We start from the raw sequence: 27,392 nt of genomic DNA, 5'->3' as shown, positions 1-27,392 counted from the left end.
CCATTCCTTTCATTTTAAAGACTGACCTTTAAAGACACTTAGGCATAGGAGATTAGCGAATATATCTAGATCTAATTTATACCCAAATTGACAGATATCTACCATCCCTATCTTGTCTATTTCTATATCTGAATCAACTTAGATATTTAAATAAGGATTTGAATATTCAAAGTGCTCACATGTGCAGAAAGTATTATATTTTAGTTTTTATTACATCAAACTCCATCTGTTTCTAAGGCCTCAGCCCTCTGAGATGGTTGGAAGTTCAGTCTCGGACACTTAGGATCCTGCAGCTCTTACACAGGGCACAATCTCCAGTGCCACTCCCATCCCAACTGGGTCTTCAGTCTATGCCAACTCCTGGTTGCTGGTTCTATTCTCTGGGCACTCTGAAGTTTGAAGATGATGGCGGTGTGGTTGGAGCTTAGGCTGGCTTCTGAAGGAGAGCAGTCTCAAGGTTTAATAGGCCCTAAGCGTTTTTTGTTTTGTTGTTTTAAATAATGTTAGTCACCTAGTTCCTTGGCTACCTCTATATTTTACAGCATAACTAGTATATGCCCATTCTTGTGTATAAAGTTTTTTTTTCTGTTACTTTTTAAATTTTTTATTGTTATGTTAATCACCATATATTACATCATTAGTTTTTGATGCAGTGTTCCATGATTCATTGTTTGTTCATAACACCCAGTGCTCCATGCAGAACGTGCCCTCCTCAATACCCATCACCAGGCTAACCCATCCCCCTACCCCCCTCCCCTCTAGAACCCTCAGTTTGTTTTTCAGAGTCCATCATCTCTCATGGTTCGTCTCCCCCTCTGACATACTCCCCTTTTCTTCCTCTCCTGTTATCTTTTTTTTTTCTTAAAATATGTTGCGTTATTTGTTTCAGAAGTACAGATCTGTGTTGACAGTGCTCACTTAGTAACCAGACATCAGACTTCCATCCTTGAAACTTCCTTAATTTATGTAGTTTAAAAGGACTCATGTTTTCATAGAACACCCTTCTAAGTAGGAGGTTATAGCAAGAGAGGGACTGAGGTTAAAGTAACAGGAGTAGGCAGAGTGTTCTTTAGGTTCTGCTTAAATTTACTAACTCCCCCTTTAAATATTAAATTTAACAATTCATTTAACAATTATGTTTCAATATATATGTTTTTTGAACAAATGTCTAGGTTTAGGGAATTCTATGGGTTTCTTCCTAATCAAAAATGAAAATGAGATTGAAATGGTAGTACATATTTAGTGACTTTCAAAGTTTAAAATATTTCTTCCTGAGGGAATTTATTAATTAAGGTCAAGGTTTTGGGTGATTTTTTTTATTGCAGTTTCGTGAATTTTGGGGTGCAGTTTTAGGATCTATTCAAAAGATATCTGCCAACCTAATGCAAGGTGCCTTCCATATCAAAACAAGAAGGCCATGAAATGTGTATATAGTGTTATAATTTATAGTTGGTATTTGGTTTATTCATGCTCTCCAAAGAAATCCCATTATGGTAATTCTTGATAAACAGACAATGAAGCTATATAATGCAACTGATTTCTCAAGGTAAGAATTTGAGATAAATAAGTCTTATGGAATTCAATTTCATTAATTTTAATATCGTGAAATGGTGATTTACAAGTTTAATGAAAAGATATTTCACCATAAAACAAAGGTAATTTAAAAGCTACTTTTTCCAAAAAATAAAAAAGCTACAATTGCTATCTTTCTTATTACACGTAGCAGTGAAAAACTATCTAAAGATCTATATTATGTGAAGGTAACAGTTACTACTTTTAGGCCACTAAATATTAGTTAATAGTGAGAACTGCCAGTTAATGTGTTTAGTTCCAACTGTATAAATGGTTATAACTTTGTGGATTTAAGTCTATATTAACATCCAAGTAGGTTTAAAATTTGAGGTTCTTCACTTAGATTAACTTCTGGCCAAAATCCATTTTCACTGTCATGTGAATGCTAATAAACTGATAACATGTGTTATCATTTTCATCACAAATAGCTGTATTTGAAACTGAATTTTTTTAATCATTCAGGAGAAGGAGTTAACAATTGTCATCCTTACCTACATAGTATTATAAGTTTTAGAATCAGAGCTCTTCTTGTTTTAAGAGTTCAACTATTCCCCATCACAGAAATTCATGCTAAGCTATTTCATGCAGTCTAAAGATATCTCACATCTGTCCTCTATTTTATGGTGATTTCATTGAATCTCAAAATTTTGTCAAACACCTCATAAAGGTGTTAATACCTGAGAGTGGTAGCATTTGAAAACTTCATTAGAACACTTAGGTGAGACCACAGACACAATATAAGTGGAGTATAAAACACAGGGTAAGCCCTCAGAGACACAGGATAGTGTGACTTAGGAATGAAGACGAAGAGGCCTCTCTGAAGGAAAGAGGGTGAGCAATGATCATAAAGATCAAATTCTCATTACCTACAAATTTTGCCTCAGGTAATTGCTTTTGAAATTATGCAATGCTTCTAGAATGATAGATTCCAAAGTATTAGATGATTATGAAGTTTTTTTTAAATGTAGAATCTTCATTTTCTAAGAATGTATTCTGATAATATTTTAATTCTCAGTACTAGTATCAAGGACAGAAAGTTGTTCCCATATTTCCCAACAGCATTTACATAATTGCTAAGTTTTCCTTGTTAAAGTGATATATTTAAGGGACTTTTAAAACACTTTATAACTTGAGATAGAAAATGATATGAAATATTAACTGTTTTTGGTGTATTCCTTCCATGGGCAACATTTTCTTATCAATTAAAGGGCCAGATCTATCACAGCATAGGCAGGGATATAAATGTACTTTGGAAACATAAACGTCGTCTCCCTTGGAAAGGTAGGTTTGAAGAGGATGCCTTGATTCTCAGGAAAAAGATGTAAGGCAAAATTGTGTCTCTTTCCTAAAACAAATACCCTGCATCTTCCACTGAGAAGGAAGGAGTGCTAGAAAGTAGGAAAGATGGGAAATGAAGTAGAGCCAGGTTTCTGGAAATGATTTGCCTCTAGGAAGTGACTCTATTAGAAACCAAGAGAGCTATAACTCTGGATCCCAAGAAGGATGGCATGATGTGAAAGTGTAGAAGCCTGGATGTGGCATCAGCAAAGAAGGTACAGTGTTCTGTCCAAATGACTGTGCAGAACAGATCAATAATAGAAACAAGAAATGACTTTCTGTCATTTTATATGTGGCTTTGGGAGAGTTATGTTTGGACAGGTTTGGACAAGTTTCTTAGGAAACTCAAAATGTGTATATGAAGGGAGGGTTAGTATTTGAATATCACAACCTCTGGTGATTATCTCGTCTTCCTCTCTTGATTCACATCACTCTTATTTCAGAATTTTTTTATATCAGTTCTCTGAATCATTTGTTTTCCTTTATAATAAAGATCTATAAATAAACCATTTTTGTCTGTTTATTGGACATTTCAGATACCAAAAAGCAAAATACTTACAAATCCTTCTCTTACAAGTACATTAAAAACCACCAATCCCAAAATTAACAGGCTAGTATTTTACTCTGTGTTTAACAGACCTATCAAAAGCTTTCTTCCATTTATCTTTCTTCTCATGTGACTGATCTTCAGCCCATACCCAGATATCTTTTAGGGTAGTCTCACTCAGTAGCTATTACTTCTAGACAAAATTTATAAAGGATGTTTTGGACACTCATGAAGAACTCAAAACTACTCTTACAGAGACCCCATGAAAGTCTAATACATGGAGCATACAATCTCTCTCGAATGACATTTCAAATCTTTCCACCATCTAATCCTAAGTATTTTCTTACATTTTACCAGGAACTGCTACTGTCTCAACTGTGTTGATGGATGCAATTAAAGTACACCCATTGCCTGAACAGCAGAAATGGAAAAGGCTAGAATCTATCAAGGCAGAAATCACCAGCTGCTCTAATAGTCTACTCCAAGCCAATGAAAAAGTCATATCTAACATAGGAACAGCAAGTGCAAGCAAAGCACACTACCACCACTTTCTACTTCCATCTCCGTATCACCAGCACCAGTCTTGGCTTCAGAAGCTATGTCAACAGAGCAATCCAGGTAGTAACTACAAACTGATAGTGGAAGAACTAGTTAGAGTCCATTTGTCATATTGGAATAGCTTGTTTGTAGAAACTGTGGCTCATCCCTAATTACAGAGGATACAGAAACTAGTAAACTAGAAAAAAACATAGGTGAAAACTAGATGATCTTGGGTATGGTGATTCCTTTACAGACATAGTATCAAAGATATGATCTATAAAATAATTGATAAACTAGACCATTAAAATTAAGAACTTTTAGGTGAAAGACAATATAAAAATAGGAATACAAGCCACAAACTGGGAGAAAATATTACTAAGAGACATCTGATTGAGGATTGTTATCCAAAATATATAAAGAGCTCTTAAAATTCAATTAGAAGATGAACACAGATTGCTGGTCTTCACTCCTGTGATTCAGTATTCTTAGGACAGCTAACAAGAAACAAAGTATTTTGACATTGTCAGGCAAGTGATGGATGCTTCCAAGACCCTTGAACCACATATATTTTAAAAGAATAATTATTTTAATCTTCTAGTATTCTGCTTTATGTGGAAATGAGAAGCTTGAAAGACCATTTTGCAGATGTATAAAAATTCATACACATTCTGCATAAAGAGACAGCACAGACTATAAAAGGATGTTAGACTTTGTTCTACCTGAGGTCTCTGTGGTTATGTATATTATTTCGCAACTTGAAAGAAACAGGTTATTAAGTTTGACAGAGACAAGACCAAGTCACAACAGGAAAGTTCTACTCAATTTTATCTGCCGTGCAGCCCTAGGATTAGGAGTTGAACACCTCAAATTAGAGAGCACTAATCTGGGGTCACAAGTCTAAATATTACTAAAATGAGTGTTTTGATACATATGGAGCTGAGAAGTAGTTTTATGCCCAGAGAAAACGAGTCCTGTGTTTACTTCTTACTAACTTCTGGCCTCAACTTGCTCTGATTTAGGTGTCTAAGGATCCTACTGATCCCTACTACTAGTCAAGTCAGTAGTAAATTGATAGTCAGCTGGTTGAAAAGCTTCCAGATTTAGAAACTTAGGAGAAAAAAAAAAATGAGAAATCTTCACCTATCATAAACACTAATATTCAAAACAGGTTTTCCTGTTTGAATGTGTTTTTTAAACAATATTTGCTTAAATCTTTTAGTTAATTCTAAGTATTTGCTAATTGGCATATTGAGGGTTTTTCCCCCAATAATGATGAATATTATATTCTCTAGAAACACAGTGTTTAACCATTTTAACTGGACTTGCAGTTTTCTTGTGTTATACCTTTAGAAGAGATTGAAAGAGGCCAGTGAGTTGTTGGTCCATGTCTTGGCACTGGGCATTGCTGCAGTGATCAAGGTCCTTCAGCTTTTACTGCCAAAGAATGATGTAATCAGTTTTTACCATCAGCTGGCCCTGGGGGAATCCATGATGTATTTTAGTGCATTGTGGTGTCATAAGTACACTGCTGCTAGGTACACACATTTAAAATTGGTCTAGATAATGATTGCTGGCATTCCCAGTCCTGCATGAACTGACTCTAAATAGTAGTACTAATAGAGAAAAATTGAAATCAAAATTAGATTCCATCAATCTGCCAACAGATCCCCCCACCATTTTTTGTTGTAGTAGATGTTCATTTGCCGATCTTTTGTTCTTCTGTCAAAAGCTAGAATATGATCAAGGAGTCATTAGTATTTTAGGCACATCTATGTTTCTAGAAAGTGACTTGACCAGTACTTTTGAAGAAAGCTTTAAAATGGCAGTCAGACTTCTATGCTTAATCCTGCTTATGCTGTACATTAGTTCTACAGTCTGACCTCATGCCTGGATCTTTTTCTGCTTTTATATCTTTAAATTGAGACAACCTCCCTAAGGTTTTTCTGCTTCCAGAAATTCTACAAGTTTATAACTGACTGCAAAAATCAACATTTCAGATTATTTTTAAGGAAATAAGGCTATTAAAATATAAGCATATTCAGTTTTTTGTTTAAATTTATTGACATAACTGTCAATTTCAAGATCAAAGACCAAAACAATGCATCTTTTAAATTTTATTTTATTATGTTGTTATATTAATCACCATACATTACATCATTAGTTTTTGATGTAGTGTTCCATGATTCATTATTTGCATATAACACCCAATGCTCCATTCAATACGTGCCCTCTTTAATACCCATCACCAGGCTAACCTCTCCCCCAACCCCCTCCAGAACCCTCAGTTTCTTAGCGTCCATAGTTTCTCATGGTTCTTCTCCCCCTCTGATTTCCCCCCTTCATTTTTCCCTTCCTACTTTTTTTTTTTTTTAAACATATACTGTGTTATTTGTTTCAGAGGTATAGGTCTGTGATTCAACAGTCTTACACAATTCACAGTGCTCCCCTTAGCACATACCCTCCTCAGTGTCCATCACCCAGCCACCCCAACCCTCCCACCTCCCACCACTCCAGCAACCCTCAGTTTGTTTCCTGGGATTAAGAATTCCTCATATCAGTGAGATCAAATGATACATGTCTTTCTCTGACTTATTTTGCTTAGCACAATATCCTCCAGTTCCATCCATGTCATCACAAATGGCAAGATCTCATTTTTTTTGATGGCTGCATAATATTCCATTGTATATATATATATATATATACACCACATCTTCTTTAACCATTCATCTGTTGATGATGAACATCTTATGCTTATTATCACATAAAGACTCATCTCCACAGCAACTCAACTTTCAAATTTGTATTAGTTAAAGTTCTTTGGTCTCAAGTAACAGAAGCAACTCCCAAAACACAATGGCAGGGAATGCACCTGGACCCTGTGAAGGAGCTGAACCAGAGCCTGGACAGCCCTCAGGAGATCTGTGGCAGTCAGAGTTCATGTTCTTCTCTAAGCCCTTCTATTAGCTTTAAAGGGCACTTTTTCAGAAGAGTTCTGTCCTTCCCAACTTCCTCCCATCTGAAATATTTCCCCTTGTTACACTTCAAGTGTTTTTGCTTTCTTGGCTTCTCAGAATTTCTATTACGTATTTACTATATGAGTATACATATTCATTATGTACCTATTGTGCCCATCTCACTGTGAACTTAAGCTCTCAGAAGACATAAGTCATAACTGTTAGGTTTATTGTTTCCCAAGCAGCTAGTATAACACCAAGGTAAAGTAGGTTCTGCTGGATGGATAGGGCCACATGGTCTCTTTCATCTTTATTCTTCTCTGCAGTGTCAGCTCCTTCCCCTCCCCTATGTACAGGCCTCCTTCCCTGTTTCTTCGTAGATATGGTTGTCATTCTGACCATTGATCATCTACCTGTCAATCTTAATTCCAAATGCCACCTCTGAGATCATCACTATATAATAGAATGTAAGCGTCAAAAGTGCCCCATCTGGCTTCATTTAAATCACTAATTAAAAATTTAAAAAAAATTCTCAGGGCATAGTAAGGGAGAGATGCCAAGATTAAGACAGAAGCTCTCCTTCCCCACCAATAAAAGCATAGTCTCAAGCAGGGAGAAGAGGATCACCAAAGAACACAGACATATCAAGGAAACATTTTTTTAGTTCCTACTATATTTTTAGATCCTTTAAAATATCATCACAAAAAGGGTATCAAAGTTCCTACCCTACAACTTATATTCTTTAAAGTCAAGCTCTACATTAGACATAGAAAAAAATAGTTTTTTCTAGTATCTAATTATGATTTTTATCCTTTGGAAGACTTTGATTTATGAAGGCCAAATTCCTTGATAAGGTATACCAACTCTAAAAATATTTATGAAAAGTATACATATACCTATATGAGCTATGTGAAAATATATTAATGAAAAATTATATGAAGTCTTTGAAGTCTTCAAAAAAATAAATCATTGATGTTTCTATAAGTTTCTTGGGTGTCATGTATGTAATAAAGAAAACTTAGAAGATAAAAAACAAACTAATATGATGGTTACCTAGGTGGGTCAGAGAATGAGGTAAAAAAGGTCAGGAATAGAAGCTAGTTTTGTTCTGTTTTTTTGGAAAGTATAGCTTTTTGTATAATTAAGTAGGAATTACTTGACAAAGAGTTGACTGATTTTTCACTAGAAGAGAGGCCTAGTACATTAAGGTTAGAAACAGCATTTGTGGTCTTAAGTTTATTAGAAATAATTTTTGTTTGCTAGACAAATCAAGCATTGTTTCTATGGATTATGTAACTAAGGAAACTGCCTAGTTGAAAGCAAGTTCTAGTTATGTTTGCTGCAAGAATAAGTAGTAATAGAGACCACTAACAAAACAAATGCATTGATTTTGCATTTCTTCCTATATTATCAGTGTTATTCGTGGTCTTTAAATGCTTTTCCTCTAGCTAATATAGCCACAGTCCATAAGTCAGTCCTCCTTTTACTCTTTTAGAGCCAGTTAGCATAAGAAAGTTAGCCTTGTTTCAGTCTCTTTTTTTTCTCTCATGGAAGATTTCCCCATGACCTATCTCTTGGCATAAGAACCAGGAGATATATTAATGACACATCAATAACAACAAAAACTAAAGGAAGTTAGACATTTTGAAAGAGATGGAGAAATATATGTAGGCAACTTGGGGCAAAGTAGACCATAAACAACAAAACTGAAAATTTTGACATCTTCACATATCTACTGCAGATGGACAAATTTGCAACAACATGGATGAACCTGGAGAGCATTATGCTAAGTGAAATAAATCAGACACAGAAAGGAATAACTGCATAATAACATTTATAGGTGGGATCTGAAAGAGTCAAATACGTAGAAACAGAACAATGAGTACCAGGGGTGGGGAGGTAGAGGAATGAAGATATGTTGGTCAAATGTTCAAAGTGACAGTTATATAGAATAAGTCTAAAGACCTAATGTACAGCTTGATGACTAAAGTTAGAAATACTGTATTAAACACTGGAAATTTGGTAAGAGTAGACTTCAGGTGCTCTCATCACAGACATACACAAAAATGGTATTTATATGATTGGTATATTAATTAGCTTGCCTGTAGTTATTTTACTGTGTGTATATCAAGTCGAGTTGTATACCTTAAATATATACACGTTAAAAAAATAACATAGAAGGTAAATTTAAGAGAAATATAAGATTGGCTTTCTCTATGCTATAAAAGAAAAAGTCAAGGAGGGCACACGGGTGGCTCAGTCCATTGAGCATACAACTCTTGATTTCCTTCAGGTCATGATCTCAGGGTCATGAGATGAAACCCTGCATTGAGCTCCTCACTCAGCATGAGTCTACTTGAGATTCTTCCTCTTCATCTGGAAGCCCTTCTAATATAGGAATCTCATTATAATGTTAACATAACTAAACTCTTTACTATAGGAGTATACTCTTACTAAAAAATAAAAAAAATGGTAGTTTGATAAGAGTTACAACATTGGAAGACATCCAATGAGGGGGGGGTGCAAAATGTTCTAAAAATGTGTTAAATCACTGGAAGTTAGAAAACCTGAATGTTAACACTTGTTCTACTATATACTAGCTGTGTGATAATGTGCACATAGGGTGACCAGGGAGGAGGAAACTTGGTTGCTAGTCTTTAACAAGAGATAATAATGACTCCCTTTTTACCTTACAGTGTTGTTAGGACCAGGTATCATAATGGACATAAAAATTCATAAAACCATTTATCCTTTAAGTATTAAGATAAGATCAACTATGGTGTACAACTACTGCCATAAACATTTTCCAAAGACATTTAGTGAAGGTATTTGCCACAAGGATCTAAAATAAGAATATGATCCATTCCTGTGTTGTGAAGGTTTCTGTAGTGTAGACTGCCAAGACTATATCACTGTAACAATCATGTGTGGTTTGAGAAACACCCCCCCCCCCGCCAACAACAAGCATCTTTAGGACTGAGAAAAGTTTTGAAAGAAACTTTCAGCTACCATCTGAATTATACAAATGTTAACATTTTCACACATTTGCTTCACAGCTTAGGATTTCTAGAGAAATATGAAGTCAAAGCCTCCCTCCCTCCTCATGGATAACTATTCTCTTGAAATTGTGTTTTCCATTTCATGATGAGTTTTCCTAAAAATGAGTGTGTGCATCTGTGAATAACACAGTATTCGATGTGATTTTTTTAAAAAAATATGAAAGTTTCTGTAGCAATTATCTATGGGCAACTCATATTTTCAACCATCTATGCTCTCGCCTTTTCACAACTGCTTGGGGGCCTGGGAAATATTTCCCAGAATCCCTACCAACCATGTTGTGTGTTAGTGTCTTTCTGTAAAGGGACTTATAGGAGATCACATTATAGTAAAAATTTTAATCCCTTATAAGATTAATTTGGTGATATTAGGTTTGGAGAGAATAAAGACATGTGTGATCAGGTTATTAAAAAAATCTTAGTGTTTCTCAAATCATATGACCACTGTGTTTACTTATAGGGTCTAACCTGTGTGGCATATGGCAATTAAATAGACTTAACTGAAATTAGATACCATTGTTTTTCCATTTCTGACACTTACTGTCAACTCTAAATTCCCTTCTAGGGGTCGGTGTGTGGGTGTGTGGGTGTGTGGGTGTGTGAGTGTGTGTTGATACTCTGCTACTAAAATGAAACAATTTTTACATGTCAAATTATATGGGAAGAATCTGTAAAAGGGATGCAGATAGTTTAAAAAGTGTGCCCCATGTTGTCATCAAAATATTAATACTAAAGTCTTTTCCAACCCTACCCAGTATCTACCCATTTATAAGAGCAGAAAGTCTAAGCACTTCTTCTCAGTCACGTATAGGTTTAGAGACACAAAAATATGTATCATCCATTCCTGTTTCATTTCAAAGGAAAAAGTCAAATAGGTTGTAGGTTGTTTTATTTGAGGTATAACTGACACATTAGTCTCATGTGTATAACATAACAAATTGACATTTGTATATATTGCCAAATGGTCACCACAATAAGACTAGTTGCTATTTGTCACCTTACAAAATTATTAATATTCCCCATGCTGTATATTAGATCCCCATGCCTTGTTTTATAATTGGAAGTTTGTACTTAATCCTGTTCATCCAGTTTACCTCCAAACTCTACTCCCCTCTAGCAACCACTAATCTGTTCTGTGAGTTTAGATTCTCTTGTTACTTTTTAGATTCCACATATAAGTGAAATAATGCTGTACATATGTCTTTCTCCAACTTAGCACAATACTGAAGTTCCATCCATGTTGTCACAAAGGCAAGATTTTTTATGGCTGAGTCGTATTTTATGTGTGTGCGCGCACACACACACACACAGATGTGATATTTAGATGTTCTCAATTGTGTTCTATTAGGGTAATATGAATGTATCCAATTAAAAATAGTAATCCTAAATAATTCTACAATTCAAGATGTTTCAAAATACATTACCAAAATTAATTCTAGTGTATTATTTGAACTTTCACTGTTTAGTTTGTTCAATTTAACCTGCTTTTCTGGATTAAAGTTGTATGCCTTGCTGCTTGCAAGCATTGTTTTTAATCAATTAGCTATAAGCCTCATAGGATTATTTTTTCTGGCCCTATTAATATTTTGATTAGAATTTTATAAAAATTGATTTTGAAAATACAATAAAATAGTGGACTCAAATTTAAAATCTTTGCTGTACACCTAGGTTGATCTTGAAAGTAACAGTACAAAGGCCCATGCATTTCTAAAACCCATTTGATGGGGGAGCAGAATCCTTAGGCAAATTGTTTTCAACATTAACCTTCACAAAAATGCTTTGTAGTTTAGTTATTATGTTTGTATCTAATATTTTTAATCTTGAGAATTATTTTAATTTCTATTGGTAGGATATTACAGTTTTTAAGTTATGAATTGTATATGAACATAAATGAAGTATCTCTCTGTTCCCTGGGTTTTAGTTAGAAAACAATTTTGACCACAGAATTATGCCAAAACAAAATTTGTATTCATATTGTTTAAAAAACCCTACCAATTTTGAACTACTTATTTATGATGGCATTTATGATGAGGTCTCTGTAATTGCTAATTGGAATATCTAAAGTTAAATAGCTACCTTTTTGGAATTAACTGATAGAGCATCTGATGACTGATTTAGAACTGACAACATTTCCCTATTTGTGAAGTTATTTTTCAGCTGAGTAATATATTGATGGCTATTGTTTTATTTTTTCTACAAAGCAAATTTATATTAAAACTCAGAAAAATTAGTTTAAATCATTCATTTGATTAAGTGAAAAATGTTTCAAAAGTGGTATAAAAAAAGCATGTTTTGCTGCTGTACATGTAATATTGTTGTCTTTGAACACAATGTCCTTAAAATAACTCCTAAGTTTTGAGGTAGATTCTGATTCTTTATCATCAGATTAGTGTCTTTGTGTTTTCATAAGATAAGAAATGTTATGGTACTCATAGAAGATAGTGAATGTTGACTACCTTTTGTGCAAGGTAAGCATATCTATTTTCTTGAAAACATTCAGTATTTGACTTCATTATATATTTACTCCTATTAAGTCATTGCTGTCAGTTATTAACTGCAAAACAAACTAGTGTTATCAAACAACCAATTAGATTTGTACTATACCCAAAATGGTAATACCATTTTAAAAAGAAAGTTTGGGCTATATAACACACACTGATGATTGAACTACTCAGCTATTTCCTGCTCATACATGTGTATACACGTACACATGTAATTTTCACTCACCCCCACCAACTGGCTTCTAGTGGCTTTCTATCTTTCAGTAGCAAGGGCAATGACATAACTGGCTGGAATACCCAGTGAACAGCAAAGGATAGCAGTTTAAATACTTGGCTAATACAACCTAAGAGCAGGAAGAACTAGTAGTCTTCAGTTGCTAATATCCAAAAAGCACTTACCTTTATCAGCAGACACTTTGAACGCTACCCTTAAAAAAAGTGTTGAGTGGTCTGTGAAGAATCAGTAAGAAAAATGGGATACTGCTATTTTCAGATTTAACCAGGTGTCAAACCACTAACTTTGCTGCCTGTATTACTAGCTGAGACCATGGCAAAAATAACAGATTAAAGTAGAAGCCTATAAAACCCACCCCAATGCATTTTAATGAGTAGTACTCTAAAATGAAGATGAATAAGTCAGAAAGATAAATACTTCATGACCTCACTTATATATGAAATCTAAAAAATAAAAAACGAAACCAAGCTCTTGGATTTAGAGAACATATTGGCAGTTGCCAGAGGGGAAGAGGTTTGGGGTTGATAAAATGGGTAAAGGGTTGGAACCCAAGGTACAAATTTCCAGTTATAAAGTAAGTCATGGGGATGTAATATATAGCATGGTGACTATAGTTGATACTGTATATTTGTAAGTTGCAAATAGTGACTCTTAAAAGACCTCAAAAGAAAAATTTTTACTTGTGGGGATGGATGGTAACTAGATTTATTGTGATCATTTCACAATGTATACAAATATTTTGTTGTACACCTAAAACTATGTTATTTCAAATATATCTCAATTTTTTTTAAAGCGAAAATAAATGTAGGGCAATTGCTAAATTGGGCAGGGCATAGAGGAGCTCCAGCATAAACCATGACTGGCCAAGGAAAACATAGTCACCCCAGTGATAACCTGAGGAAGAATACTGGCATGAAGTAGAGGCTGGTCTGGCTGATTCCTGCCCAGTATATAGAAGTTAGAATTTGCCCTACATATTAAGCAAAGGATTTAGGGCACATGGAGAAGCACATGGGGAGAGGTTCTACTTTAGTCCATTCAGGCTGCTATTAATTCTGTAGACAGAATGTCCTTTCTCACAAACCTGGAGGCTGGCGGAGTTCAAGATCAATGTGCTAGCAGATTCTGGGTTTGGTGAGGGTCTGCTTCCTGGTTCATAGATGGCTGTCTTCTCACTACATCCTCACATGGCAGAAAGGGATGAGGGAGCTTGCTGGGGTCATTTTCATGAACTAATTCCATTCTTGAGGGCTCCACCCTCATGACCTAATCACCTCCCAAATACTTCAATACCATTACATTGGGGATTAAATGTCAACATATCAGTCTCAGTGTGGGGGGGGAGGGGGTACAAATATTTAGTCTATAGCAGGCACCAGTGCAGGTGAAGGTGTCCGTATTTACAGGGAATATATACTTATCCAACCATTCTTAATTTGTACGCAGATTCACCTCTAGGGATTATGCATTAGTTCCAGGATGTCCTTTCAGATTTGCTTCAGATACTTACCCTCATGAAAGAAACCACCATCTTCCTTCTTATTCCCCTGGGAGTACTTTAGGGGTTAGGAAGCACTTCCAACATCCTCAAATTACAAAACATTCTAATATTATCCACTTTTCCTAGAGTTCTCCTCACTATTTACTTCTAAATATAGCTACAGTAGATTCAGATGACCCTCTAGTTCTCACTTTCTAATAGAGACTACTTTCAATGAGTCAGACTATTTTCAGGTACTCCTACTCTTTGTGCTAAGAGGATAAACAATTTAACCATTAACAAGGTCTCTAACAAAAAACATAGATGTCATGACTAGCATCTCAAAAAGCAGTTCAGTATATAAAACCATTTCTAATTTGATATTTGTTTATTCACTTTATAATAATCCAAGTCTATTCTAGCTCATGTTGATCCATTTTTCTACCTCTTTGTTTATTGCAGAAGTTAAATAAGAGCCCATTTTAAAAATATTCACAGAATATAAGATATTTTGTGCTGATGCAAGCTCACAGAGGGAAATTTCCATTTGCCAAGAGTACCTTTTGCCTTCTGGCACACATTTTATTTTATATAAAGGAGTTCTCATTTGACAAAAGTGAAACAAATGCTCATCATAAATCAAATCAATTGTGGAAAAAAGTCATACTTTAGCTGAACTGTAGTAATTTCTGGGGTCAAATCTAAGATGCCAGAACCACTAGTGCTTGCCAACACCTAGGATGTGTCACTTAAAAAATGAGGGCTTGGGACCCTAGCAAGGAATAAGGTAACCCAAATTGGATAAGAACCTCAGAAAGATAAGGAAGGGCAGCCAAGGGCAGTTCTATTAGGAAAATTTAACACAGATATGTTAATAGGATAAAGAAATTATTAAGAGTAGGGTGAGGCTATAATTCTTTCAACCAGATAGATACAAACATCCAAATTAGAAGTCCTTGTTGATAGGGAAGCTTATAATAAGGGAATCTGGGCTATGAATGTCTGAAAAGAAATCCTATAGAGGGAGGGTAAGTAGTCACTAGAAAAAGAGCAATAGGTAGAGAGTGCTGTTTCATGAAAACCAAAGGATGGTAGTGTTTCAAGGAAATAAAATGGTCAATAATCCTGAGTGTTGCTAGGATGTAAAAGATGAGAGCAAAACAATGTCTATTAGATCTAGCAAACTAGAGATCAAAGTTGAATTAGTGAGACCCAAATAAAGCTTATGTGTTTTTATGGTTTGATAGGATCTGAGAAGCTATAAACTATGTAAGTCATACAGGATAACAAGGGTTAGTTTCAAAGCGTTGATTTTGGTACCTTAAAGCTATCTTTGAATTCTGTCTCTACCTCTTGTCAGGTCTGTGATTTGGGGTAAATTTGTAGTTTCTCTAAGCCTCCATTTTCTTATCTCTGGAATGATAATCCAAGTCTTGTCAGCAACATTTATTGTTAATATTAAGTTGGAGAATAAATGTAATAGATTAAACATAGCAACAAAAAAAAATCAATAGGAGCAGCGAAATATATTAACTACAAACAAATAATGGCAAATGAAGTTAAAAATTGTTGAAATGATTCATTTGGCAACTTTGGCTCTAACAGGATAGCTACTTTAAATAGAGGAACTTCACATTATTATATGGATGGAAAAGAAAAAGTAATGTAGTTTTAGAATTCTCAGGTAAATTAGAAAACTTCAGAGGACTTAATATTTAAATCAACATTAAGAGAAATTTCAAAAGAATAACTTTTCCTTGAATCCGAATTTTCAAATCAGAATCTTTCCCTCAGAACACACAAATTCCTTCTCTCAGTACCAAGAAGAAAAAAATAAAAAATCAATTTCTTTGTCCGACATTATACCCTTTGAGGTAAATAGAGAGGCATGTGTGAACTTGAAGGACCTTTGAGCTTCCATTTGAAAATGAAAACTGATTTCAAACATTATAGCCTCTCCCAGATTAAGCATTACAAAAAATATTGTCACTCTACAGAAGACTTTGAACTTACACTTCACAAAAGATGACCAAGAACCAATAAACAAAGATGTACTCATCAAGAAAAGGCAAATTAAACCTTAAGGTACAGCACATGCCCATCAAAATGGCCAAAATTTAAACCATGGAAAATACCAAGTGTTGGTGAGATTCTGGAACAACTAGAGTGCTCATGCACTCCTGGTACAACTGCCTTGAAATACTGACTCAAGCAACTCACTGTGACCCAAAAATTTCTCTCCTAGGCAATAACAAAAATTCATATGTATGTTCACCAAAAGACATACTGTGATGTTCATAGTGAAACTATTTCTAATGGTTTTAATGGTGTTAGTCGAAGGTCCAACATTATGGATGAATGTCACAATGTTGAGCAAAAGCCAGACAAAGAGTATGTATGATAGGACTCTACTTAGATAAAATATAGAAATAGTCTAAACTAATCTGCATTTTAGAAGTCAAAGAGAGTGGAATGGAGAATAAGGAGAGATTAAGAAAGAGATTATGGCCAAAACTCCATAAGAGAGTTAACTGCAGGAATGTATTCAGTTGTAAATATTCAGCAATACATTTAGTATATTTTTCTTTGTGTATTATGCTTCAAACGCAAAATTTTAAAATTTGTTAACATAGCTATTCAATAATTGTTTCTTTGAAAATTGTGTTAAACTTTTTAAAAGTTAGTGAAGAGATTGAGTTTTGAATCAAATTACTCTATCACCAAATTCTTTCCCTACTCAAAAAAATCATAATGAAGTGGTTAAGGAAAATAGCTAGCAAAAATTGATCAGTTTTTAAAAAATCATCTTATTTTATCTTAGGGTATGGTCTTGTTTCTTATTCCCATGATTTTGAATTGACACCTTTTTCAGCCATGGTTTTGACCCCTTCCCCTTAAAAAAAAAATAATAAAGCATTTTTAAAGCCTATTCTTACGTTGGATGTTAATACCTTATTAGAGAAGTGTATCTACTTATGAATAGTTGAGGTTCTGCAGGCCACATCTAGGTCCACTATTCAAGGTGACACTATGTACAAGTATCTGCTAAAACCATCTATAGATGCTAGATGATAATGATTTTGCTCTGTAAGCTTTTTTTGTATCTGAGATTCATAATTTGAAAATTCATAAGCAAAACCTTTTATGAGTGAAAAATCTACATAAACATTCTATTTCCTAATCGACTCTTTTAATTACTTATTAAAAGTAAAACAAACCAAACAGACCAAAAGTAGAAATAGACCCATAAATAGAGATGGTTGCCAGAGGGGAGAATAAGGGGATGGCAAAATGAGTGAAAGGGAGTGTGAATCACAGGCTTCCTATTATTGAATAAGTTATGGTAATAAAAGGTACAACATAGGGAATATATTCGATGGTATTGTACGGTGATAGCTGACAAGTAACGACACTTGTAGTGAGCATTAGCACAACATAAGTTTGTCCAGTCACTAGCTCATATCCTTGAAACTAATATTGTGTGCTAAATACTGACTTAAAAAAATAAGTACATTCTCTCATTTTAAAATCATTGGACAAATATACGATCTGTTATCTGTGAAATCTTAAAAGTTCATAATTATAGAGCAGACTGCTGATTGCCAGAGGCAGAGGTTAAAGGGTAGGAAAAAGGGGTAAAGGGAGTCAAAAGATATAAATTTCTGGTTATTAGTCAAGAGATATGTTTTTTTCATCAAAAAATAAAATAATCTCATTGAAGAGAAGCTAGGCTCACCACCAGGAGAATCCTCCAAGGTATAATTCTTAAGGCACCACTTGCAGAGGGGTAACATGTTATTCTTGCTTATGCTCTGACCTCAGGAACTCGGTTCTGTCCCTTGGTTCCTTTATCTATTCCTTATGATCTAGACAACACTAACACATGATTTGATCAGTGGTTCAAATAATGATCATGAGGACCCAGTGTCTTTAATTCCAGTCTCTACTCTTCTCCATGCTGACTTTATCTCAGACAGAAAACCTCTGGTAGATACAAGATAACTACAATACCTCCTAACCCCGTCTTTCTACTTTCAAATTCTGTGGGAAAGAGCAAGAGTTTTTCCTCCATGAACAAAAGCTTAATTTCATCTCAATGGCTCAGGTTGGGCTAAATGCCCAGCCTAAGTCCATCACTGTAGCTAAAGAAGATGCAATATATTAAGAGGGCTAAGTGTGGTTCATTTCATCCATATCCCAGGAATAGCAGTAAGAAATGTATTCAAACGTCATGGATTGAACATAGGGAGAGAGAAGGGTGTATTGCCAAATCATTGAAAGTTGAGCGCGTGGATCTTGGTCAGCCAAAAACCAATCAATGTCTTCTATATGTTCTCTGGAGTAGCACACATACTTCTGTCCCTTTTAAACAGCCCCTCAACTACTTCCTCAAAGGGACATATTGGATTCATATATAACAATCTGGTTCTCTAAATATAAATATTACTACTGTGGCAAAATCACAAATAAGTTACTTATCAAGCAACTACTATTTACCAGTTGATACCCTAAGTCTTCTGCATTATACTTATTCAATCTCATACATAGAAGGTAGAAATACTCTATGATGAGACAAAGATTCAGAGACCCTAGAGACAGGTCCAGTATTTCATGGTTTAATAGAAAAGTTACATTTTGCATCTAGACCTGCTGGACTCTGCATGCTAGGTGCTTGGCATATACCATATACAATGGCCAATAAACATTTACACTTGAAGAAAATCACCCTTAGAAGCAATATCAAAAATAGATTTACAGTATCAGCATAGTTCCCAAAATAAGATAATCCAGACATCAATCACATGCTTCATTTCTTACTTTTAATACAGATATTTTTCTTCTCAGGAAGGAAAAAAAAACAGTCAAATACTGAAAGTGGAGGTGTTCTTTTAAAATATCAAAATTCCAACAAGATTTTTAAATCTAGAGGAATGTTATTTTTTTAGTTTTAAATTTTATTATGTTATGTTAATCACCATACATTACATCATTAGTATTTGATGTAGTGTTCCATGATTCATTGTTTGCATATAACACCCAGTGCTCCATTCAGTACATGCCCTCTTTAATACCCATTACCAGGCTAATGCATCCCCCCACCCCCCTCCCCTCTAGAACCCTCAGTTTGTTTCTCAGAGTCCATACTCTTTCATGGTTCATCTCCCCCTCCGATTTCCCCCCCTTCATTTTTCCCTTCCTACTTTTTTTCTTTAACATATAATGTATTATTTGTTTCAGAAGTATAGGTCTGTGATTCAACAGTCTTACACAATTTGCAGCGCTCACCATAGCACATACCATCCCCAATGTCTATCACCAGCCACCCCATCCCTCCCACCTCCCCCCACTCCAGTAGAGGAATGTTATTTTTAAAACAAGTCTGTATTTAAGTTAAATAGTTTCCTCTGAATTTTTGCCAACAATGGAGTCACATTTCCCTCTTAAGCATCCTAGGTGTATACTCTTGATTCACAATTTATTCATAGTCCACTGGTTTCAGAATGTAAAGTTTCCAGCTTATAATATTATGTTTGCTAACACATGAAACATTTAATAAGCTATTCTTGGTTTTTCATTGTACTAATGACTTTACATGAGATTTCATGAACATAAGCCCAGCATCAAAGCCATGCTTAATTAACTTGTAACTCAAGCTTCAGTGCCAGATTATATATCACATAATCCTTTAAAGACCCCAGGTTTTTAGTTCCCATCACAGAATTTTTAGAGCAAAAATCCCTTCCTTCTGCAAGAAGGATCCAGAGAAATTCATACTTTCCCCTGTTATCTTTTTTCTAACATCTTTGGTACCAACATCCATGATTTCTGTTCATTGCCTGAGAGGATACCATACCACTACCTAGTTACCCACTCGGTCCTTATGCAGAGACTGACCTTAGCAGCATATATTGACCTCTGTAGATATTGTTCCTTTAGATAAATACAAATATGAGACTTTTGCTATAGACAAATTATAATTGTCTAGAAAGATGTTCAAAATATTAGGGAAAAATGGATTCAGAACTGATGGACTTTCAAGAAATATTTTACCTAGATTGGCTCAACTATCCCCTGCCAAAGTTATATCTTTATACTTACCTATCCAAAATTTCTGCCCTGAATAGAATGGCTTAGGTACCACCCCTGCACATAGTTGCTCATTTTTGCTTTTGGGTCTCACCTCAAACTATTCTCTCCCTTCTTCCAGTCTCTGATTTTTATTATTGATCAAAATACTACTTATGGAAACCAGGTAGCATTCAGATACTCTCAGCTATTAATCATTTGACTAGAATTCAGTAACTGGTCATTAATTGTAATAAGAATTGTATCTATGAGAGTAAATAATTGCCAATTAGTGCGGGTTGGAGTAATCTAAGAATTAAAGATAAGGCAAATAAGAATGTGGCAGATAATATAGTCCAATTTTTCACTGAGTTCTAAATGTCACCCTGGTGGGCTTCGGGTGAGAAAAAAAAGTGAAAGAAGCATGTTCATATCCTCAGAAACATAAATATTACTTTTCAACCTTAGATTCTAACAGATAAGCACATAAGATTATTTTAAACTAACTCACTGCATGCCTTTCTATACAGTAAACAGGAGAGTAGAGTTTTATTCAGCCTTTACATGTGTATGTTTCTGTTGGTCATGGGGAAAGCTTCCCTGGAAGAGAGACATCAGAGATGATATATGAAGAGGAGAAAAATTAGGTAAAACAAATGAGGGAATCAGGCAGACAGAATGGTCTGAGCAAAAGCCCCAAGACAGGAATAAGCAAGATGCTGTAGGAATTTAATAAACCTAAGCTGACTCCATAGAAATTGGGCAGGGGGGCATTAATGGAAGATGCTGTTCAAGTGACAGAGACCATTTATATGAGGCCACTTCGGCATGACATGTTGAAGAAATTCATTCTTATCCAAGGAGCTGTGGGAAACAATTGAAGGGTTATAGTCAAGGGCATGACAAAATAAGATCTACTTTTTAAATGATTAGATACCTTATAGGGAATGAACTAGAACAGCCAAGATAGTGAGTTCTCTGGCATCCTAGGAGGATATTGCAGTTTTCAGGTCAAAAATGACAACTTGAATTATAGGAGTTGTGATGAAGTTACTGAGGAGTGGAAGATATGAAGAAGATCTAGAGGTAACAGTTAATGGGACTTGGTGATAGACTAGATATAAGAAGGCAGAGGTGATGTTAAAAATAACAGAGTTCTTGCCTTTCAGCATAATTAAAAGTGATGGTAATCACTGAGAAAGAATACCGAAATAGAAAGTTTTGGTTTTGTTTTCTTTCATTTTAGTATGAGAAAAGTTGAAGTCATTTGTTTCAGAGATTGTGTCAAAGAGGCTTTGAGACAGCCAAGAACAGATTTTGAATGGACAACTAGGTAAGTAGCCCTGTAGCAATGAGAGGAGATGGAATTTGGAAGAGATTGAGCTAAATGGTGCAGTAGGCATGGATGCAGCCATCTGGATAGAGCGCAGTTTCATATTCCCTCCACCTTCTTGGTTCTTCTGTCAAATGGACCTAATTTGGAGCTTTTTACATTAGTTACATTTGATACAGGGCAATACAGAATGGTTAAAATATGTGAGGTGACTCCAGGAAGAATAGAGGACATCTATAAGATGATGAAAATTAAGATTCTCTCACTCAGGTATTTTATAGACCTGCAGTTTTAGAATTTAGAATTTTAGAATTTACTGTATTTGCAAAAGCATCTTTATTTTTTTATGTTATGTTAATCACCATACATTACATCATTAGTTTTTGATGTAGTGTTCCAGGATTCATTGCTTACGTACAACACCCAGTTCTCCTATAATCATACCAAATGTTGAAAGTTGCTGAGTGAGACTAAATTTCTGGAATCACTAAAAGCTAGACTGAAATTAGCAGTAGAGATTATATTGTAGTTATATTACATTTATATTTATATTTAAGATTTATATTTAAGATTATATTTAAGAGCAGTGACTCTGACAGATGACTAATTTTTCTTCTAACTGTTATCCACCCCTTCACAAAGGTTTCTGCAAGCAATATAGAAAGAAGCTTGAAACAATACAAATAAGACCATCCAGGACAGCCCTTAGCTCAGAGAGAAAGAGATAAAACAACCATCACCACCACCTCTAACCCAGCTTATCATATTATTAGTTGCAGTGCTAGTGACTTGGATATGCCGACTGGAGCCAAGGGACTTGAAGGCCAGCCTGTCAACATGCTATATTTTCATGGCAAATTCAATCTTTTAATGGCTATGTGTTTGCTGATTATTTTATTGATCTCTAAGGAAAATGTTCAGTCAGAAGTTGATGTATTTCCTTCTAATATGGAAACTAGCCAAAGACTCTAGTTGTAGAAATAAGGTCCCAACCTCCCCAATTATTCTACTTTAGGTTGCACGCATAGTTCCTTTAACAACAAAGAACAGCAATCACTATTATATGGAGCTATAAAAGTGACTCTTCAAAGATTTATATGGTGTGTGTGTGTGTGTGTGTGTGTGTGTGTGTGTGCACGCTTATTAATCTACCAGAAAAACTCTGGTAGAAAATAGTTAGTGGGGAAGAAAAAGCTATCAATATTTGTTCCCACTGTGGGTAGAGCACTGTTAGAGCAGACTTCTGGGTATGCTGTCTCAATACAAAAATTGAGTGGTAAGAGGTGCATCTCTTGTCATTTCCCTACTTCATAGTGCCTGAACTTGAAGGTCTTCCTATTCTAGATTCACCTGAAAAACCTATTTATTCTCCACCTTCTTCCCATAAAAGCAAACAAAATCCCACCCGATAGAACAAATTCATACTGTTTCTGTATCTTATTAGGATTTTCACTACATCCAACAGCTTGGCCTTTGAGTTCTTGACCTCCTCACCTTCTAAGGGCTTTTCTTTCATCTTAGTTCAGTCATGTACTACACTATTACCATATCTTATTAACACCAAACATACTTCTGACATTTTAATTTCAAGAATCTAGCTTCTGGAAAGCTACTTCTATCCTTTTTAGTACACTCAAAAGGAACACTCCTATTTGAGTTCTTCAAGGATAGCGCATTTATTGACCCTACCTCTACATGTCCTCACCCTCCCTCTTACAAAGTTTAGATCCATTATACTCCTCCCTTCAAAATAGCTTTAATTTCATTGTTCCCTTCTCTCTACATTTTACTCATCTGAAAAAAATCTAATCTGGTTAAACATACTAATCACCTACTCTGCACTGCCACTCAGGCAATTAAAATTGTTAAAATATGCACACATTTTAACACAAACTTACTCATGCTTCTTTCTTTTGCTTCCCAGTTTCCAAGTTGTTTTTTTTTTTTTCCTCTACAAAACTCCTCTAGCATGTTCCCCTAAAACTCTTGCCTTCTATAATAGAAGGCATCACATGGCAGGTCTCATATCCTTTTACCTTCTTATGCTTTTAACATCTGCCTTCCCTTATGTTAGAATAAAGTGTCCCTGATCTTCTCAAACAGCCAGCTTTCCCCTTTTTCTCAGGTTTCCTCTCATTTTTTTCCAGCAATTTCATCAATTCTGCCTTTTTTAAAGATTTTATTTATGTATTTCAGAGAGAGAGACAGTGAGAGGGAACACAAGCAGGGGGAGTGGGAGAGGGAGAAGCAGGCTTCCCACTGAGCAGGGAGCCCAATGTGGGGCTCCATCCCAGGACCCGGGGACCACAACCTGAGCCAAAGGCAGATGCTTAACAACTGAGCCACCCAGGTGCGCTGCCCTCTTTCTTCTGAGTCACAACATTCTCCCACTCTTCTGAATTATTCCCAACTTTGCACAAATATTCTAGTATTTTCCATTTAAAACTCCCTTTGCTTTTACCTTCCTCTTTAGCAACCATCTTATCTCTGTGATAAAATGTCAACGAAAAAAATGTTCCTATTTCTGACCTGATATTTTTCTCTGGATAGCATAAGCATTGTTGATTTCTTCCTTCTCTAAGTTTTCCTTCTCGTGAAGATGTTTCCTCTCCTGATTTCCTCCTCTTGTGTCCATGCTTTCACTTTTTTTCCTTGCTGGTTCTAACTCTTATGCTTGATGTCTAAGAATCAGAGCTTCCCACAGCTCTGTTCCTTGCTATTTTTATTTTTTTTATATACCTTGACCCTCTCCCTAAGTAACTTAGCAATCAATTCCATGACTTTAAACTGTCTGTATACAATGAACCCCAAATTATAATCTTCATTCATGACATTTCTGTTGAATTCCTTTATTGGATATCTATTGCCTATATAAATCTCCTTATAGGTCTACTAAGCATCTCTAAATCAACATTGCCCAAACTACAAAAAATCCAGCCCATTATCTAGAACCCCTGAATTAACTTCATATCCTGTCATCCTGATTTCACTCCTACTACACTGAAGTAAGTTCTTGGCTTCTGAGACCAGGTATTACCCAGCTTTTAACTTAATGGAAATAGCTGTTATATTATTTCCTATTTGAGCTATACTATACACCAACTTGTCTATCAACTTTTCATACTACCTATTTAAAAGGAACCTCCACTATGATTTTTTCATTCTATAAAAGTAGTCTCCACTCATGAAAATAACTAAGATAAAAACAGATGTAAGAAATCTAGTTTTTATCCATTTATTCTCTATTAGAATTTAGTTTATATGAAATTGATTCCACTGAAATTTTAGGAAGTGAAATCTCATAACTTTTCTAAAGAAAAGTCAAATTTAAGGGCATTCATATTTCTATATTAACATGCAGTAGATGAGAAATATGGGAAATTGTGGAATTGTTATAATTTAACCCATGTTATTTGCTTCCTGTTGGCCATCTGTATCAATCTACATACAATGGACAAAAACCACACGGCAATTTAAACAGGAAATTTTTAGGGCTGCCTGTGTGTCTCAGCGGGTTAAGCAACCAACTATTGATTTCCACTCAGGACATGATCTCAGGGTTGTGGGACTGAGCCCCACATAGGGTTCCCTGCTCAGCAGGAAGTCTGAGATTCTCATCTCCCTCTCCCTCTGCTGCCCTCCCTCCCGTGCATACTCTCTAAGAATAAACAGGAAGTGTTTAATATATAAAAAATAAGTTACAATAATAAAGCACTCTATAAAATATAAAGAGAACTCTAACAAATACTCTACTGCTGAGAGAGAGTAACCAAGGAAGAGGACACTGGAATGATAGTCCCCCCCCCCTTTTTTTTTTTTTTTTTAAGATTTTTATTTGAGAGAGAGAGATACAGCGAGAGAGGGAACACAAGCAGGGAGAGTGGGAGAGGGAGAAGCAGGCTTCCTGCAGAGCAGGGAGCCTGATGCGGGGCTCGATCCCAGGACCCTGGGATCATGACCTGAGCTGAAGGCAGACACTTAACGTCTGAGCCACCCAGGTGCCCCGATAGTCCCTATTTAACAAGACAAAGTTTAGACATCACTGAAGATGGTATAATAACCATCCTTCATATGGCAGATAACTTCACTGGTTAGTCCAGGCTGCAGGGGATACACAGTTACCTGACAAGCAGAGATCCTCCAGGCCCAAGTGAGCCAGAGCCTAAGAGCAGGCAAGCCAGCGTGGGGGGTGGTGGGGAACGGGGGTGTGGGTGGGGAGTCAGAGCACTGCTGTGGGTCACAGGCCTGGGGCAGCTGTCCTCAGGAGGCTGTAGGAGAGATATCACTAGCCAGGTCAGATCTTGCCTTCAGCCCAAAAGCTGTCAGCTGATTTACTCTGAATAGAAGTGACAATGCTCCAGAATTTATCACCCTAAGGTTGATTACACTAGGGTGAAGGCTGGGCCTTGTCTTCCTTACCTGCCCACCCTACAAGTACTTAGTGCAGCATCTGACACATAGTAAGAGCTCAAGAAATGAGGTGCTAACACTGTCATTAGCAAGATGTCCTACAAGACCTCAATAAATAACTTCAAACATGACTCCCATACTGTTTCAAATATTTTCTTCCATCAAATAGGAATCGTTAACCTTTCATCAAAATGAAACAAGAAAATTTATGTCTTTATTTCATCTTAACTATAAAACCATTGCCATTTGAATAAATTCTTCTTCCCCTTTTTCTTCCCCCCATTGAAATTCCATTTCCCACTTTTTTAGACCTCAAAAGTATAAGGTTATAAGACATCATTTCACTTTAGGTCAGAAGTAAAAGCTGCAATGTCTTGGATTATTTGAGCCATTAATGACACTACTGAAGCCCAATGGCATCAATAAAAATGAACGTATGAGTACTCAGAAGTGCATGCATTTTTAATGTACTGCATGAATAACTGACTAAATCCTACTGGACCCCATATTTTTTTTAAGAGCAGTTTTAGGGGGGTGGAGCAAGATGGTAGAGGAGTAGGAGACCTGGATTTCGTCTGGTCTCAGGAATTCAGCTGAATAGGGATCAAACCATTCTGAACACCTATGCACTCAACGGAGATAAAGAGAAAAATAGCAACAACTATTTTTTCTCTGAACAGAAAAGCGACCACTTACTGGAAGTCGTCTTCCATCCCTTCATTGTATCAACCCTTATTTTGTACATATATAAGTCTTTCTTCCTTTAAAATTTTAGGAGGCACTTTCCTCTAACAGACCAAAATACGTCCAAAATCTAGTGTGTGGCCCTGATCTATGCACTAGCCTGATCACATTTGACAATATGCTGTTTTTGTTTTGTTCTGTTTTTGTTTGTTTTTATCTTTTTCTCTTTTTTCTTTCTTTCTCTTTCTTTTCCCCTGGTTTCAGGTCTTTTCTGATTTGTATAGAGTATATTTGCTGGGGACATTGTTAACCTGTTAGCATTTTGTTCTCTCATTCATCTATTCTCCTCTGGACAAAATGACAAGACGAAAAAAAAATCGCCTCAGCAAAAAGAACAAGAGGTAGAACCGTCTGCCAGGGACCTACTCAATACGGACATTAGTACGATGTCGGACCTAGAGTTCAGAATCATGACTTTAAAGATACTAGCTGGGCTTGAAAAAAGCATGGAAGTTATTAGAGAAACCCTTTCTGCAGAAATAAAAGAACTAAAATCTAACCAAGTCGAAATCAAAAAGCCTATTAATAAGGTCCAATCAAAAATGGGGGCACTAACAGCTAGGATAAATGAGGCAGGAGAGAGAATCAGCGATACAGAAGAGCAAATGAGGGAAAA

The 27,392-nt window shown here is 35.7% G+C and overlaps 1 long non-coding RNA gene across 1 annotated transcript in view; it reads right to left on the bottom strand.

Annotated features, from left to right (window-relative positions):
• Nucleotides 1-209: 209 nt before the first annotated feature.
• LOC141374831 (uncharacterized) overlaps nt 210-27,392 on the bottom strand; it is a 44,592-nt gene continuing 17,409 nt past the window's right edge. Inside the window, exons 2-3 of the long non-coding RNA XR_012381971.1 lie at nt 5,342-5,473; nt 210-436 (exon numbers count right to left, since the gene is read on the bottom strand). This is a non-coding gene — a long non-coding RNA (uncharacterized lncRNA). The remainder of the gene's footprint in view (nt 437-5,341; nt 5,474-27,392) is intronic.

The sequence above is a fragment of the Callorhinus ursinus genome, unplaced genomic scaffold (assembly GCF_003265705.2).
Source record: "Callorhinus ursinus isolate GAN/ISIS: 27379988/994484 unplaced genomic scaffold, GSC_fseal_2.0 scaffold22, whole genome shotgun sequence".
NCBI lineage: Eukaryota > Metazoa > Chordata > Mammalia > Carnivora > Otariidae > Callorhinus > Callorhinus ursinus.
The sequence above is the reverse complement of the archived record's forward strand: the minus strand, read 5'-3'. Positions and strand labels throughout refer to the sequence as shown.